An 18,546-nucleotide genomic window follows, 5' to 3' on the forward strand; every position below is an offset into this window, starting at 1 on the left:
GGTCAAGTTCCAACGTTAGCCTCCAAGTTAGGGGGCTAACGTTGGGGCTAACTTTTCAACCAAAAGTTTGTGCAAAAGTTTGATGCTAACTTTAGGTCCAGCTTTTTGCTTCCTGGTTCAATTTCACTTATTCCATTGTCTTCTCTTTACTCCTAGCTATTCCTTCTTGCTTCAACCTTTCTCCAAGCTTTCTTCACCTATAATTAATCAACCAAACACATCAAAGCTATGCTTAAAATCATGAGATATTCATTCTTTCATAATATGTGACAATTATAGTATAAAACCTCATGAAATAGCATGAATTCATACATGGTTGATTCAATCAAGGGAAACATGAAAATCTACCTAATTGGCTTGCTTGTAGCTCAAGAAAGTGCATAATTCTAATGAAAACAAGAAAAAAAAGACTAGTTAAAATAGGCTAAGATGACTTGTCATCAAGAAGCTATGCCAAATTATATATCAAATCGAAGCCCCGGACGTTAGCTTTCCAACGCAACTAGAACCGCGTCGTTTGGACTTCTGTAGCTAAAGTTATAGCCGTTTGAGTGCAAAAAGGTCAGGCTGGACAGCTTAGCAATTTCTCCAGCTTCTTGTATTCCTTCCACTTTTGCATGCTTCCTTTCCATCCTCTGAGCCATTCCTGCCTTGTAATCTCTGAAATCACTTAACACACATATCAAGGTATCTAATGGTGATAAAGTAAAATACAAATACTAAAAATACTATCAAGGTATCAAAATATCCAAAATAACTAATATATACAATAATCCCAAAAGTGAAATAAAGTAAAATGCAAATACTAAAAACAAAACAAAATAAGGCAAGAATGTCTGAAATGGTCACCAAAATGAAATTTCGCCGACGACGGCGACCTCCCCACACTTAGAAGAAAGCATCGTCCTCGATGCTACGACTCAGACTGGGTGAGAGGGTCAACGTTCGCATCTGGCTAAGGCTGTGGCTCTGGTTGTGGCTGTGGCTGTAGCTCCATAGGAGTCTATAGTGTCTCTGTGGGAGCATATGTCTGTGTAGGTGCCTCTGCCTGCTAAGCCTCCTCCTCCCGATCCTCCTCCTCCGCCTCAGACTGGTCGGAAGGAGTATCGGTGTCGGAGGACATTTCGACGCCCAGTAATGCCATCATCCGACTCAAACGCTCATAATGTCGCTTGTTGCGATGTTAATTCTAATCCATGTGCTCCAGAAGGCGCTGCACGAGTCGGTAGGTCGGCTGGGGTGCTGATTGTGGTAGTGCTGGTCTGGTAGATGTAGCTGGTGCTGTAGAGAGGCCGGCTACAGCTGAAGAAGAGGACGGCCCAGATGCTGCAGCTGTGGAAGCTCGGTTTCCACACGGGCTGGTGGTCTGTCACTCACCCACGTCCCCCACGGAATAACCTTCTCCTTTCCGTGGACTGCTGGTAGTGACTCATCATCTGGAAGCCATGGTACTCCAGCCCTGTGAGCAAGCTCCGTGACCAAACTAGGAAAAGGGAGGGTGCCCCTGATATGGGCTCGCCACATGAACTTTCTGATAAGCTGGGGAAAGTACAGCTCCTTCCCCTCAATGATGCACCCAATCAGGACTAGCATGTCAACTGGAATCTCCGTGAAGTGAGAGCTAGGCATGGCTTAATGGGCAAGTATCTACTACCATATCTTAGCCTCCTTCGTCAAATAATCAAATCTCATCCCCTTGGGTTTCACTTTTGAAGCATCCATCTCCCAAGGGCCGTCCGGCTGGGCAACCACACTCCTCAGTGCATCATAGTCAAAGGTTAGGCTATGCGTCTCCGCCTCAGCCCTCTGAAAAGTGTCCTTGTCACTAACTTTGGGCTGACAGTGGAGGACCTCCTCAATATCTGCCTCTGTCACCATAATCTGTCTGCCTCTCAGGTGAACCGCATCAAGGGTCACTCTGAAGAAGTTGCAGTAAAACTCGCGGACCTAAGACTCGTTCACTCTGGCTAGCTCTCTATCCAAGAAAGTCCAGCCCCTCTCCTCAATCCGAGGCTCAGTAGACCACCTCAAATCGGAGGGGATAGCTAGTTTCTTCTCCAGGTTGAGATGCCGTCGCTGAAAGAGCGAAAACTGGAGCTCACAATAAAGATTAGCAAACCTCTTTGAGTCGGCAGGAGGCATGAGCTGATCTGCCTTCTCCTTGTCAGAGAGACACATCTTAGAATAACCGGAGGTTGCTGATTGATGAGCGGATAATTTATACGCTTTTTGGCATTGTTTTTAGTATGTTTTTAGTAGGATCTAGTTACTTTTAGGGATGTTTTCATTAGTTTTTATGTTAAATTCACATTTCTGGACTTTACTATGAGTTTGTGTGTTTTTCTGTGATTTCAGGTATTTTCTGGCTGAAATTGAGGGACTTGAGCAGAAATCAGATTCAGAGGTTGAAGAAGGACTGCTGATGCTGTTGGATTCTGACCTCCCTGCACTCAAATTGGATTTTCTGGAGCTACAGAACTCGAAATGGCGCGCTTCCAATTGCGTTGGAAAGTAGACATCCAGGGCTTTCCAGAATTATATAATAATCCATACTTTTTCCAATAATAGATGACATAAACTGGCGTTCAACGCCAGCTTTCTGCCCAAATTTGGTGTCCAGCGCCAGAAAAGGAGCCAAAACCAAAGTTGAACGCCCAAACTGGCACAAAAGCTGGCGTTCAACTCCAAGGAGGACCTCTACACGTGCAACACTCAAAGCTCAGCCCAAGCACACACCAAGTGGGCCCGGGAAGTGGATTTATGCATCAATTACTTACTCCTGTAAACCCTAGTGACTAGTTTATTATAAATAGGACCTTTTACTATTGTATTAGACATCTTTGGACGCCTGGTTCTTAGATCAGAGGGGCTGGCCATTCGGCCATGCCTGGACTCTCACTTATGTATTTTTCACGGTAGAGTTTCTACACTCCATAGATTAAGGTGTGGAGCTCTGCTGTTCCTCAAAGATTAATGCAAAGTACTACTGTTTTCTATTCAATTCATCTTGTTTCGCTTCTAAGATATTCATTCGTACTTCAATCTGAATGTGATGAACGTGACAATCATCATCATTCCCTATGAACGCGTGCCTGACAACCACTTCCGTTCTACCTTTGACTGAATGAGTATCTCTTAGATCTCTTAATCGGAATCTTTGTGGCGTAAGCTAGAATGATGGCGGCATTCAAGAGAATCCGGAAGGTATTCCAAGTAGGATTCAATGATTGAATGACTGTGACGAGCTCCAAACTCGCGATTGCAGGGCGTTAGTGACAGACGCAAAAGGATAGTAAATCCTATTCCAGCATGATCGAGAACCGACAGATGAATAGTCGTGCCGTGACAGGGTGCGTTGACCATTTTCACTGAGAGGATAAGATGAAGCCATTGACAAGGGTGATGCCTCCAGACGATTAGCCGTGCCGTGACAGGGCATTGGATCATTTTTCCGAGAGATGACCGAAAGTAGCCATTGACAGTGGTGATGTATCACATAAAGCCAGCCATGGAAAGGAGTAAGACTGATTGGATGAAGATGGCAGGAAAGCAGAGGTTCAGAGGAACGAAAGCATCTCAATTCGCTTATCTGAAATTCTCACCAATGAATTACATAAGTATTTCTATCCCTATTTTATTATATTATTTTCGAAAACTTCATAACCATTTGATATCCGCCTGACTGAGATTTACAAGGTGACCATAGCTTGCTTCATACCGACAATCTCCGTGGGATTCGACCCTTACTCACGTAAGGTATTACTTGGACGACCCAGTGCACTTGCTGGTTAGTTATGCGAAGTTGTGAAGATATGTTTAGACCATGGTTCTGTGCATCCGTTTTTGGTGCCATTGCCAGGGAATCAATTTCGAACAACAATTCACAACCTGAGTAGCAATTTCGCATACCAAGTTTTTGGCGCCATTGCCGGGGATTGTTCGAGTATGGACAACTGACGGTTCATCGTGTTGCTCAGATTAGGTAATTTTCTTTTTGTTTTGTTTTCAAAAATTTTTCAAAAATCTTTCAAAAATTTTTCTTTTGTTTTCGAAAAAAAAATGTTTTCAAAAATAAATTATTCTATGGCTTCAGAATTTTTAAGAATGAATTCTAGTGTTTCATGAAGCATGTTGAAGCCTGGCTGGCTGTAAAGCCATGTCTCAATTCTTATACTCAAGAGAAGAGCTTCTTTATCTTTCTTAGCCAATTGGCTGTTGAATGTAAGGAATGTCAGGCGTGTCATGTTTGAGTTACATACTAAAGCTTGGCTGGCTATTGAGCCAAGCCTGACCCTTTGATTGGAGCTTTAGAGCATAAGATTCCTGGAATTCATATTCAAAATTTTGAATCCTTATTTTTCTTTTTCTAAATAATTTTCAAAAAATATAAAATAAAAATCCAAAAAAAAATTAGAAAATCATAAAAATCAAAAAAAATATTTTTCTGTTTCTTGTTTGAGTCATGTGTCATGTTATAAGTTTGGTGTCAATTGCATATGCATCTTGCATTTTTTTCGAAAATTCATGCATTCATAGGTTCTTCATGATCTTCAAGTTGTTCTTGGTAAGTCTTCTTGTTTGATCTTGATGATTTTTTGTTTTGTGTTGTTTAATGTTTTTCATATGCATTCTTGAATTCTTAGTGTCTAAGCATTAAAGAATTCTAAGTTTGGTGTCTTGCATGTTTTCCTTGCATTAAAAATTTTTCAAAATTGTGTCTATGATGTTCATCTTGACATTCATAGTGTTCTTGGTGTTCATCTTGACATTCATAGCATTCTTGCATGCATCACATGTTTTGATCTAAAAATTTCATGCATTGCATCTTTTTAGTGTTTTTCTCTCTCATCATAAAAATTTAAAAATCAAAAAAATATCTTTCCCTCTTTCTCTCTCATAAATTTGAAAATTAGATTTGACTTTTTCAAAAGTTTTTAAAATCAAGTTGTTTTTATGAGTCAAATCAAATTTTCATTTTAAAAATCTTATCTTTTTCAAAAATCAAATCTTTTTCAAATTTCTTAGTTATTTTCGAAAATTCCAAAAATATTTTTCAAAAATCTTTTTCTTATTTTTATCAAATAATTTTCGAAAATAACATAATCAATTAATGTTTTGATTCAAAAATTTCAAGTTTGTTACTTGCTTGTTAAGAAAGATTCAAACTTTAAGTTATAGAATCATATCTTGTGATTTCTTGTGAATCAAGTCATTAATTGTGATTTTAAAAATCAAATCTTTTTCAAAAACTAACTTCTATCATATCTTTTCAAAAATATCTTCTTATCTTATCTTTTTCAAAAATTTGATTTCAAAATATCTTTTCTAACTTCCTAACCTCTCATCTTTTCAAAATTTGTTTCAACTAACTAACTAACTTTTTGTTTGTTTCTTAACTTTTTCAAAACCACCTAACTAACTATCTCTCTCTCTAATTTTCGAAAATGTATCCCCTCTTTTTCAAAAATTTCTTTTTAATTAACTAATTATTCTTATTTTTATTTTAAAAAAAAATTTGAAAAATACTAACATTTTTCAAAAACCATTTTCAAAAATCACTAACTCTTTTTCAAAAATATTTTTCGAAAATTCTCCCTCTCCCATCTTATTCTATTTATTTATTCATCTACTAACATCTAATCTCACATCTCAACCCTCCTCACAGTTGTGTTTCTTCCATTATATTACATTCTTTGTCTCCCCCTCTTCTTCTACTCACACAGGGATCCCTATACTGTGGTATAAAGGATCTCTATTATTATTATTATTTTTCTGTGCCTTCTTCTTTGTCATATGAACAGGAGCAAGGATAAGAACATTCTTGTGGAAGCAGATCCAGAACCTGAAAGGACTCTGAAAAGGAAACTAAGAGAAGCTAAATTACAACAATCCAGAAATAACCTTTCAGAAATTTTCGAACAGGAAGAGGAGATGGCAGCCGAAAATAATAATAATGTAAGGAAGATGCTTGGTGACTTTACTGCACCTAATTCCAATTTACATGGAAGAAGCATCTCCATTCCTGCCATTGGAGCAAAACAACTTTGAGCTGAAACCTCAATTAGTTTCTCTGATGCAGCAGAACTGCAAGTTTCATGGACTTCCATCTGAAGATCCTTTTCAGTTCTTAACTGAATTCTTGCAGATATGTGATACTGTTAAGACTAATGGAGTAGATCCTGAAGTCTACAGGCTCATGCTTTTCCCTTTTGCTGTAAGAGACAGAGCTAGATTATGGTTGGATTCTCAACCCAAAGACAGCCTGAACTCTTGGGATAAGCTGGTCACGGCTTTCTTAGCCAAGTACTTTCCTCCTCAAAAGCTGAGCAAGCTTAGAGCTGATGTTCAAACCTTCAGACAGAAAGAAGGTGAATCCCTCTATGAAGCTTGGGAAAGATACAAACAGTTGACCAAAAAGTGTCCTTCTGACATGCTTTCAGAATGGACCATCCTGGATATATTCTATGATGGTTTATCTGAGCTATCAAAAATGTCACTGGACACTTCTGCAGGTGGATCCATTCACCTAAAGAAAACGCCTGCAGAAGCTCAAGAACTCATTGACATGGTTGCAAATAACCAGTTCATGTACACTTCTGAAAGGAATCCTGTGAACAATGGGACGCCTATGAAGAAGGGAGTTCTTGAAATTGATACTCTGAATGCCATATTGCCTCAGAATAAAATATTGACTCAGCAAGTCAATATGATTTCTCAGAGTCTGAATGGAATGCAAGCTGCATCCAACAGTACTCAAGAGGCTTCTTATGAAGAAGAAGCTTATGATCCTGAGAACCCTGCAATAGCAGAGGTGAATTACTTAGGTGAACCTTATGGAAACACCTATAACTCATCATGGAGAAATCATCCAAATTTCTCATGGAAGGATCAAAAGCCTCAACAAGGCTTTAATAATGGTGGAAGAAACAGGTTTAACAATAATAAACCTTTTCCATCATCCACTCAGCAACAAACACAGAACTCTGAACAAAATACTTCTAATCTGGCAAACTTAGTCTCTGATCTGTCCAAGGCCACTGTGAGCTTCATGAATGAAACAAGGTCTTCCATTAGAAATTTGGAAGCACAAGTGGGCCAGCTGAGTAAAAGGATCACTGAAATCCCTTCCAGTACTCTCCCAAGCAATACAGAAGAGAATCCAAAAGGAGAGTGCAAGGCCATTGACATAAGCAAAATGGCCGAACCCAATGAGGGAGAGGAGGACGTGAATCCCAAGGAGGAAGACCTCCTGGGACGTCCAGTGACCAATAAGGAGTTTCCCTCTGAGGAACCAAAGGAATCTGAGGCTCATCTAGAGACCATAGAGATTCCATTGAACCTCCTTATGCCCTTCATGAGCTCTGATGAGTATTCCTCTTCTGAAGAGAATGAGGATGTTACTGAAGAGCAAACTGCCAAGTTTCTTGGTGCAATCATGAAGCTAAATGCCAAATTATTTGGCATTGATACTTGGGAAGTTGAACCTCCCTTGTTCATCAATGAACTAAGTGATCTGGATCAACTGACATTGCCTCAGAAGAGACAGGATCCTGGGAAGTTCATAATACCTTGTACCATAGGCACCATGATCTTTAAGGCTCTGTGTGACCTTGGTTCAGGAATAAACCTCATGCCCCTCTCTGTAATAGAGAAACTGGGAATCTATGGGATGCAAGCTGCTAAAATCTCATTAGAGATAGCAGACAATTCAAGAAAATAGGCATATGGACAAGTAGAGGACGTGTTAATAAAGGTTGAAGGCCTTTACATCCCTGCTGATTTCATAGTCCTGGATACTGGAAAGGAAGAGGATGAATCCATCATCCTAGAAAGACCTTTCCTGGCCACAGCAAGAGCTGTGATTGATGTTGACAGAGGTGAACTAGTCCTTCAATGGAATGAGGACTCCCTTGTGTTTAAAACTCAAGGATCTCCCTCTGCAACCATGGAGAGGAAGCATGAAAAGCTTCTCTCAAAACAGAGTTAATCCAAGCCCCCACAGTCAAACTCTAAGTTTGGTGTTGGGAGGCCACAACCAAACTCTAAGTTTGGTGTTAAACTCCCATATCCAAACTCTAAGTTTGGTGTTGGAGAGTTTCAACAATGCTCTGAACATCTGTGAGGCTCCATGAGAGCCCACTGTCAAGCTATTGACATTAAAGAAGCGCTTGTTGGGAGGCAACCCAATTTTTATTTATCTAACTATATTTTTCTTTATAGGTTCATGATCATGTGGAGTCACAAAATAAATATAAAAATTGAAAACGGAATCAAAAACAGCAGAAGAAAAATCACACCCTGGAGGAGCATCTGTCTGGCGTTGAACGCCAGAACAGAGCATGGTTCTGGCGCTGAACGCCCAAAATGGGCAACATTCTGGCGCTGAACGCCCAGAACAAGCATGGTTCTGGCGTTCAACGCCAGAAATGGCAACAAATGGGCGTTGAATGCCCAAAATGGCCACCAACCTGGCGCTGAACGCCCAGAGTTGTGTGCAAGGGCATTTTGCATGCCTAAATTGGTGCAGGGATGTAAATGCCTTGACACCTCAAGATCTGTGGACCCCACAGGATCATCTCAGGATCTATGGACCCCACAGGATCATCTCAGGATCTGTGAACCCCACAGGATCCCCACCTACCTCACCCTCTCTCTCCATTCATGATCATCCCTTCTGTTTTCCATCTACCACTCACATCTATACACCCACTACCTTCTCTCCCACCCAATCCCACCCATATGGCCGAATACACACCTCCATCCATCTCCTCCATATCTTCTTCTTCTTCTTCTATTCTTTCTTCTTTTGCTCGAGGGCGAGCAACATTCTAAGTTTGGTGTGGTAAAAGCATAGCTTTTTTGTTTTTTCCATAACCATTGATGGCACCTAAGGCCAGAGAAACCTCTAGAAAGAGGAAAGGGAAGACAAAAGCTTCCATCAAGGGTCTATAGCTCAGTGGTAGAACATTTGACTGCAAATCAAGAGATCCATGAGATACCTCAGGGGATACATTTTCTTCCACACAATTATTGGAAGCAACTAAGGGTGGAACATCAAGAGCACTCCATCATCCTTCGTGAAATCAGAGAAGATCTAAAAGCAACGAAGGAGGAGCAACAAAGACAAGGAAGAGACATAGAAGAGCTCAAAGACATCATTGGTTCCTCAAGAAGGAAACGCCACCATCACTAAGGTGGATTCATTCCTTGTTCTTATTTCTTCTGTTTTTCATTTTCTATGTTATGTGCTTATCTATGTTTGTGTCTTCATTACATGATCATTAGTAGTAGTAACTTTGTTTTAAAGTTATGAATGTCCTATGAATCCATCACCTCTCTTAAAATAAAAACTGTTTTAATTCAAAAGAACGAGAAGTACATGAGTTTCGAATTTATTCTTGAACTTAGTTTAATTATATTGATGTGGTGACAATGCTTCTTGTTTTCTGAATGAATGCTTGAACAGTGCATATGTCTTTTGAAGTTGTTGTTTAAGAATGTTAAATATATTGGCTCTTGAAAGAATGATGACTAGGAGACATGTTATTTGATAATCTGAAAAATCATAAAAATGATTCTTGAAGCAAGAAAAAGCAGCAAAGAACAAAGCTTGCAGAAAAAAAATAGGCGAAAAAAATAAAAAAAATAGAAAGAAAAAGCAAGCAGAAAAAGCCAAAAGCGCTTAAAACCAAAAGGCAAGGGCAAATAAAAAGGATCCCAAGGCCTTGAGCATCAGTGGATAGGAGGGCCTAAAGGAATAAAATCCTGGTCTAAGCGGCTAAACCAAGCTGTCCCTAACCATGTGCTTGTGGCGTGTAGGTGTCAAGTGAAAACTTGAGACTGAGCAGTTAAAGTCAAGGTCCAAAGCAAAAGAAGAGTGTGCTTAAGAACCCTGGACACCTCTAATTGGGGACTATAGCAAAGCTAAGTCACAATCTGAAAAGGTTCACCCAATTATGTGTCTGTGGCATTTATGTATCCGGTGGTAATACTGGAAAACAAAGTGCTTAGGGCCACGGCCAAGACTCATAAAGAAGCTGTGTTCAAGAATCATCATACTGAACTAGGAGAATCAATAACACTATCTGAACTCTGAGTTCCTATAGATGCCAATCATTCTAAACTTCAATGGATAAAGCGAGATGCCAAAACTATTCAAGAGGCAAAAAGCTATAAGTCCCGCTCATATGATTGAAGCTATGTTTCATTGATAGTTTGGAGTTTATAGTATATTCTCTTCTTTTTATCCTATTTGATTTTCAGTTGCTTGGGGACAAGCAACAATTTAAGTTTGGTGTTGTGATGAGCAGATAATTTATACGCTTTTTGGCATTGTTTTTAGTATGTTTTTAGTAGGATCTAGTTACTTTTAGGGATGTTTTCATTAGTTTTTATGTTAAATTCACATTTCTGGACTTTACTATGAGTTTGTGTGTTTTTCTGTGATTTCAGGTATTTTCTGGCTGAAATTGAGGGACTTGAGCAGAAATCAGATTCAGAGGTTGAAGAAGGACTGCTGATGCTGTTGGATTCTGACCTCCCTGCACTCAAATTGGATTTTCTGGAGCTACAGAACTCGAAATGGCGCGCTTTTAATTGCGTTGGAAAGTAGACATCCAGGGCTTTCCATCAATATATAATAGTCCATACTTTGGCCAAGAATAGATGACGTAAACTGGCGTTCAACGCCAGCTTTCTGCCCAAATTTGGCGTCCAGCGCCAGAAAAGGAGCCAAAACCAAAGTTGAACGCCCAAACTGGCACAAAAGGACCTCTACACGTGCAACACTCAAAGATCAGCCCAAGTACACACCAAGTGGGCCCGGGAAGTGGATTTATGCATCAATTACTTACTCCTGTAAACCCTAGTGACTAGTTTATTATAAATAGGACCTTTTACTATTGTATTAGACATCTTTGGACGCCTGGTTCTTAGATCAGAGGGGCTGGCCATTCGGCCATGCCTGGACTCTCACTTATGTATTTTTCACGGTAGAGTTTCTACACTCCATAGATTAAGGTGTGGAGCTCTGCTGTTCCTCAAAGATTAATGCAAAGTACTACTGTTTTCTATTCAATTCATCTTGTTTCGCTTCTAAGATATTCATTCGTACTTCAATCTGAATGTGATGAACGTGACAATCATCATCATTCTCTATGAACACGTGCCTGACAACCACTTCCGTTCTACCTTTGACTGAATGAGTATCTCTTAGATCTCTTAATCGGAATCTTCGTGGCGTAAGCTAGAATGATGGCGGCATTCAAGAGAATTCGGAAGGTCTAAACCTTGTCTGTGGTATTCCGAGTAGGATTCAATGATTGAATGACTGTGACGAGCTCCAAACTTGCGATTGCAGGGCGTTAGTGACAGACGCAAAAGGATAGTAAATCCTATTCCAGCATGATCGAGAACCGACAGATGAATAGCCGTGCCGTGACAGGGTGCGTTGACCATTTTCACTGAGAGGATAAGATGAAGCCATTGACAAGGGTGATGCCTCCAGACAATTATCCATGCCGTGACAGGGCATTGGATCATTTTCCCGAGAGATGACCGAAAGTAGCCATTGACAGTGGTGATGTATCACATAAAGCCAGCCATGGAAAGGAGTAAGACTGATTGGATGAAGATGGCAGGAAAGCAGAGGTTCAGAGGAACGAAAGCATCTCCATTCGCTTATCTGAAATTCTCACCAATGAATTACATAAGTATTTCTATCCCTATTTTATTATATTATTTTCGAAAACTTCATAACCATTTGATATCCGCCTGACTGAGATTTACAAGGTGACCATAGCTTGCTTCATACCGACAATCTCCGTGGGATTCGACCCTTACTCACGTAAGGTATTACTTGGACGACCTAGTGCACTTGCTGGTTAGTTATGCGAAGTTGTGAAGATATGTTTAGACCATGGTTCTATGCATCCGCTTTTGGTGCCATTGCCAGGGAATCAATTTCGAACAACAATTCACAACCTGAGTAGCAATTTTGCATACCACTGATTCAGCAGATGACTGAGACCTCTTCCTTGTTTTGGAGGTGGCCTTGGTTTTTGTTTTGCATCTGTCAGACATCCTGAGAAACAGAAATTATAGGATACAGAATATTAAGCAAAGCAGAGGAGTCGAAAGCAAGGATATGAATAACAGACAGAAAACAGGCAACAGAAGGATATTGAGACATATTCATGAAGTGAGTCAAAGAAATGAATTCTTGGAATGCAAGAAAAATAGAATTCAGACATCAATCAGAACACAAACCAAGGATTCATGCAATGATAGTGAAGATGATTGTTTGTTAAGCAACAACAATTATCATGCCTCAAAAGGAAACTAAAAGAGTTAATTTGAAAACTAAAAGAAAAGTCAAAAGGTCAATCAAGTCAAAAGTCAGAAAAATGGGTTAAAGATTAGTGGCATGACAATTGACTTAACCAAGAGAAGTTCAAAGAGTATAGGAAACAAGCACACCCACATTCATGAGGATGATGCAAGTCATTGATGATGAAATCTGAAATGCACAAAAGCATAGAAGAGGAATGCAAGTCATCATCAATGTGGTTGGTCACTAACTTTGCAACGATTGGTGTTGAAAGAATTGGGATAAGCACTTGGTGTAACCGAAGGAAGGTTGAAAATAATTCCCAATATTGCAAATGTAAGAACCTCAATCATAAGGAAACATGTTTAAATCAAACGGTAAAATGTTGGAAGTAGATCCATTGGTTAAAGAAGATGGAAATTGAACTTGAACCAAGAAGTCATAAAGCTTTTGACTTAAACCTGAAATGTTGAAAACACAAAGAAGGTTCGTATTGACTTAGTTAATCAAGGTTCTATTTGACACAGAAATCCGTTAAATAATTCCTTAATTCTAACAATCACAATGCACATGAAAGGGAACCAACATAAATGTGGAAATGCTAGCCAATCAACCTATGAATTGAATTTGGTATAAGCCAAATGAGACTTAAATAAAAAAAGTACCAAGTTCAATTCATAAGTTATAAATTTAACAACAGGACCATTTTCAAAAATTTTGGCAGCATTCCGGCAGTAAATTGGACGTTCCCGGAAAACAAACAGTAGTAAAATAACTCATATAAATCTAATGTATGAAAACAGCATAAAAAACAAGAAAATCATATGAATCAGGCATCAATATACAAAATTAGCATAGCAGCAGTCAAACAGCTTATATGAATCCAAAACAACTCAACCATAAGCATAATATGAGGATTCATAGAAGCTAAAGCAAATAACCAAAATGAGCAGCAATTTCCATCCATATGAACTTAAGTTAGAATTGAACAAGAGTTAAAACACAATAAATTCCTATGGATTGGTGATGAGCGGATAATTTATACCCTTTTTGGCATTGTTTTTACATAGTTTTTAGTATATTTTAGGTACTTTTTGTTATATTTTTATTAGTTTTTATGCAAAAATCACATTTTTGGACTTAACTATGAGTTTGTGTGTTTTTCTGTAATTTCAGATATTTTCTGGCTGAAATTGAGGGACCTAAGCAAAAATCTGATTTAGAGGCTGAGAAAGGACTGCAGATGCTGTTGGATTCTGACCCTCCTGCACTCGAAGTGGATTTTCTGGAGCTACAAAAGCCCAATTGGCACGCTCTCAATTACGTTGGAAAGTAGACATCTTGGGCTTTCCAGCAATGTATATTAGTCCATGCTTTTTCCGAGATTTGATGGCCCAAACTGGCGTCTAAACGCCCACCAAAGACCCTTTTTTGGAGTAAAACACCAGAACTGGCACCAAAACTGGAGTTAAATGCCCAAACTGGCATCCAAGCTGGCGTTTAACTCTAGGAATGGCCTATGCATGTGTAAAGCTCAATGCTCAGCCCAAGCACACACCAAGTGGGCTCCGGAATTGGATTTCTACACTATCTGCACTTAGTTATTCATATTCTATAATCCTTAGTAACTAGTTTAGTATAAATAGCACTTTTTACTATTGTATTAGGGGATTATGATATTCTCATCCTTGGACTTGGAGGCTGGCCATTCGGCCATGCCTAGACCTCTTTCTCTTATGTATTTTTTACGGTGGAGTTTCTACACCTCATAGATTAATGTGTGGAGCTCTGCTGTTCTTCATGAATTAATGTAAGTATTATTATTTCTCTTTCAATTCACACCTACTTCTTCTCCAAGATATACTCTCGTACTTAATTCAGTTAAGTCAGAATGAAGGGGTGACCCGTGACAATCACCCACTATCTTCGTTACTCGCTTAGCCAAGATCCGCGTGCCTGACAACCACAAGCGGTCAACATGATGTTCAACGTAGTCATTGGATGACAGCCGGAGTATATTCTCTTGGGTCTCTGATCCAAAATTCACATCGTCTCTCCTGACAACAGAGCATCCGAATCTGAGATTAGAACCTTCGTGGTATAGGCTAGAACCATTGGCAGCATTCCTGAGATCCGGAAAGTCTAAACCTTGTCTGTGGTATTCCGAGTAGGATCTGGGAAGGGATGATTGTGACGAGCTTCAAACTTGCGAATGTTGGGCACAGTGACAGTGTGCAAAAGGATAAGGGTCCTATTCCGACGCTAGTGAGAACCGACAGTTGATTAGCCGTACGGTAGCTGTACATGGTATTTTTCATCCGAGACGAGAAATCTGACAGTTGATTAGCCGTGCAGAGATCGTACCTGGTATTTTTCATCTGAGAGGATCATACAGCTTGCCATGGAAGGGAGCACGCATGGTTGGAAGAAGGCAATAGGAAAGCAGAGGTTCAGAAGCAATAAAGCATCTCCAAATGCTTATCTGAAATTCCCACCAATGAATTACATAAGTATCTTATTTTATTTTTTGTTTTATTTATCTTTTAATTATCAAAACCTCATAACCATTTGAATCTGCCTGACTAAGATTTACAAGATGACCATAGCTTGCTTCAAGCCGACAATCTCCGTGGGATCGACCCTTTTTTTCACGTAAGGTTTATTACTTGGACGACCCAGTGCACTTGTTGGTTAGTTGTGCGGAGTTGTGAAAAGTGTGAATCACAATTTCGCATACCAAGTTTTTATCGCCGTTGCCGGGGATTGTTCGAGTTTGGACAACTGACGGTTCATCTTGTTGCTTAGATTAGGTAATTTTATTTTATGTTTAAGCTTTTTATTTTTAATTTCGAAAAAAATAAAAAAAAATTAAAGTTTTCAAAAAAAATGTTCTTCAGAGTTTTTAAGAATGAATTCTAGAGTTTCATGAGATGTGTTGAAGCCTGGCTGGCTGTTAAGCCATGTCTAATCTTTTGGACCGAGGTTTCCACTTTCCATTATAGAAAGGGCATGTCTGTATTTGTTATGCTAAAGCTTGGCTGGCCATTTGGCCATGTCTAATTCTTTTGGACCGAAGCTTTAGACTAACATTACATGAATCCTGGAATTCTTATTAAAAATTTTGAATTTCTTTATATTTTTTCCAAAATAATGTCGAAAAAAATACAAAAAAATTTAATAAAATCATAAAACCAAAAAAAAATTGTGTTTCTTGTTTGAGTCTTGTGTCAAATTTTAAGTTTGGTGTCAATTGCATTTTTTTTAACTTTTCTTAAATTTTCGAAAATATATGCATTGTGTTCTTCTTTGATCTTCAAGTTGTTCTTGATGATTTTCTTTGTTTAATCTTGTGATTTTCTTGTTTTGTGCTTTTTGTTGTTTTTCATATGCATTTTCGAATTCATAGTGTCTAAACATTAAAAATTTTTAAATTTGGTGTCTTGCATGTGTTTCTTTTCTTAAAAATTTTCAAAAATATGTTCTTGATGTTCATCATGATTTTCAAAGTGTTCTTGGTGTTCATCTTGACATTCAAAGTGTTCTTGCATGTATTATTTATTTTGATCTTAAATTCTTATGTCTTGTGTCTCTTTGTTGTTTTTCTCTTTCTTTATTAATTCAAAAAAAAATCAAAAATAATATCTTTCCCTTATTTCACTCATAAATTTCGAAATTTTGGATTGACTTAGTCAAAATTTTAAAGTTTGGTTGTTTCTTGTTAGTCAAGTCAAAATTTCAATTTAAAAATTCTATCTTTTCAAATCTTTTTCAAAATCAAATCTTTTTTATTTTCTTTTCATGTTTTTCGAAAATTCTTCAAAATAAATTCTTCAAAATTTTTTTCTTATTTTTTATTTCATAATTTTTGAAATTATTGATACATTTAATGTTTTGATTCAAAAATTTCAAGTTTGTTACTTTCCTGTTAAGAAAAGTTCAATCTTTAAATTCTAGAATCATATCTTTTAGTTTCTTGTTAGTCAAGTCATCAACTTTAATTTTAAAAATCAAATCTTTTTAACTTCTTTTTCATATCTTTTTCAAAATAAATTTCAATCATATCTTTTTCAAAATTTAATTTCAAAATCTTTTTCTAACTTCTTATCTTTTTAAAATTTATTTTCAAATCTTTTTCAATTAACCACTTGACTTGTTTGTCTTAATTTTAAAAAGTTTACTATTTCTTATCTTTTTCAAAACCACCTAACTACTTTTTTCTCTCATTAATTTCGAAAACTAACTAACATATTTTTCAAAAATCTTTTTAATTAATTAATTTATTTAGTTTTCAATTTACTTTTATTTCCTTTCTTAAAATTTGAATTCTAACTTAATTAATTAAATAAAAATAAAAATATTTTTCTTCTCCCTAAAATTCGAATACTCTCTCTCTCATCTCTTTCTATTTATTTTATTTATTTACTAACACTTCTCTTCTACTAATAATTCGGACCCTCTCTTCCTCTCTGTGTTCGAATTTCTTCTTCTTCCTTCTTCATTCTATTCTTCCATTCTTATATTCACATAAAGGAATCTCTATACTGTGACATAGAGGATTCCTCTTCTTTTCTGTTCTCTTTTTTTTCATATGAGCAGGAACAAGGATAAGAACATTCTTGTTGAAGCTGATCCTGAACCTGAAAGGACTTTGAAGAGGAAAGCACAACACTCTGGAGAGGACCTTACAGAAATTTTTGAAAAAAAAGAAAACATGGCAGCCGAAAATAACAACAATGGTGCAGATGCAAGGAAGATGCTTGGTGACTTTACTACACCAACTTCTGACTTTTATGGAAGAAGCATCTCAATTTCTGCAATTGGAGCAAACAACTTTGAGCTGAAGCCTCAATTAGTTTCTCTAATGCAGCAGAATTGCAAGTTTTATGGACTTCCATTAGAAGATCCTCATAAGTTCTTAGCTGAATTCTTGCAAATCTGTGACATTGTTAAGACCAATGGGGTTAATCCCAAGGTCTACAGACTTATGCTTTTCCCCTTTGCTGTAAGAGACAGAGCTAGGATATGGTTGAACTCACAACCTAAAGAAAGCCTGAACTCTTGGAAAAAGTTGGTCAGTGCTTTCTTGGCCAAATTCTTTCCACCTCAAAAGTTGAGCAAGCTTAGAGTGGAAGTCCAAACCTTCAGACAGAAGGAAGGTGAATCCCTCTATGAAGCTTGGGAAAGATACAAGCAATTGATCAGAAGGTGTCCTTCTGACATGCTTTCAAAATGGAGCATTTTATGTATATTCTATGATGGTCTGTCTGAATTGTCCAAGATGTCATTGGACCACTCTGCTGGTGGATCTCTTCATCTGAAGAAAACGCCTACAGAAGCCCAGGAATTATTGAATTGGTTGCAAATAACCAGTTCATGTATACTTCTGAAAGAAATCTTGTGAATAATGGGATGACTCAGAAGAAGGGAATTCTTGAGATTGATACTCTAAATGCAATATTGGCTCAGAACAAAATATTGACTCAGCAAGTCAATATGACTTCTCAGAATCTGACTGGAATGCAAGCTGCATCCGGTAGTACTAAAGAAGCCTCCTCTGAAGGAGAAGCTTATGACCCTGAGAATCCTACAATGGAAGAAGTAAATTACATGGGAGAATCCTATGGAAACACTTACAATCCTTCATGGAGGAATCATCCTAATTTCTTATGGAAGGATCAGCAGAAGCCTAATCAAGGCTTCAATAATAATAATGGTAGGAGAAACAAGTTTGGCAATAGCAAGCCTTTTCCATCATCTTCTGAGCAACAGACAGAGAACTTTAAGCAGAGCCTCTCTGACTTAGCAACCATAATTTCTGATCTATCTAAGACCACTCTCAGTTTCATAACTGAAACAAGTTCTTCCATCAGAAATTTCGAGGCGCAAGTGGGTCAGCTGAGTAAAAGAGTTATTGAAATCCCTCATAGTACTCTCCCAAGCAATATAGAAGAAAATCCAAAGAGAGAGTGCAAGGCCATCAATATACCCAACATGGCCAAAACTGTAGAGGAGGAAGAGGTAGTGATTTCTAGTGGGGAAGACCTCAATGGACGTCCACTAACCACTAAAGAGTCCCCTATTGAGGAACCAAAGGAATCTAAGGCTCACATAGAGACCATAGAGATTCCACTAAACTTACTGTTGCCATTCATGAGCTCTGATGAGTATTCTTCCTCTGAAGAGGATGAAGATATTATTGAAGAGCAAGTTGCTCAATA

General features: G+C 38.1%; 2 non-coding genes across 2 annotated transcripts; both read right to left on the reverse strand.

Moving 5' to 3' along the window:
- Window positions 1-6,328: 6,328 nt before the first annotated feature.
- On the reverse strand, window positions 6,329-6,436 carry LOC148573959 (small nucleolar RNA R71). Its single transcript, XR_015905687.1, has one exon. It is a non-coding gene; the product is annotated as a small nucleolar RNA R71 (small nucleolar RNA).
- An 11,008-nt stretch (window positions 6,437-17,444) lies between these two features.
- LOC148573960 (small nucleolar RNA R71) lies at window positions 17,445-17,552 on the reverse strand. Its single transcript, XR_015906035.1, has one exon. It is a non-coding gene; the product is annotated as a small nucleolar RNA R71 (small nucleolar RNA).
- Window positions 17,553-18,546: the final 994 nt, after the last annotated feature.

The sequence above is a fragment of the Arachis ipaensis genome, chromosome B2, assembly GCF_059453495.1.
Source record: "Arachis ipaensis isolate K30076 ecotype BB chromosome B2, ASM5945349v1, whole genome shotgun sequence".
NCBI lineage: Eukaryota > Viridiplantae > Streptophyta > Magnoliopsida > Fabales > Fabaceae > Arachis > Arachis ipaensis.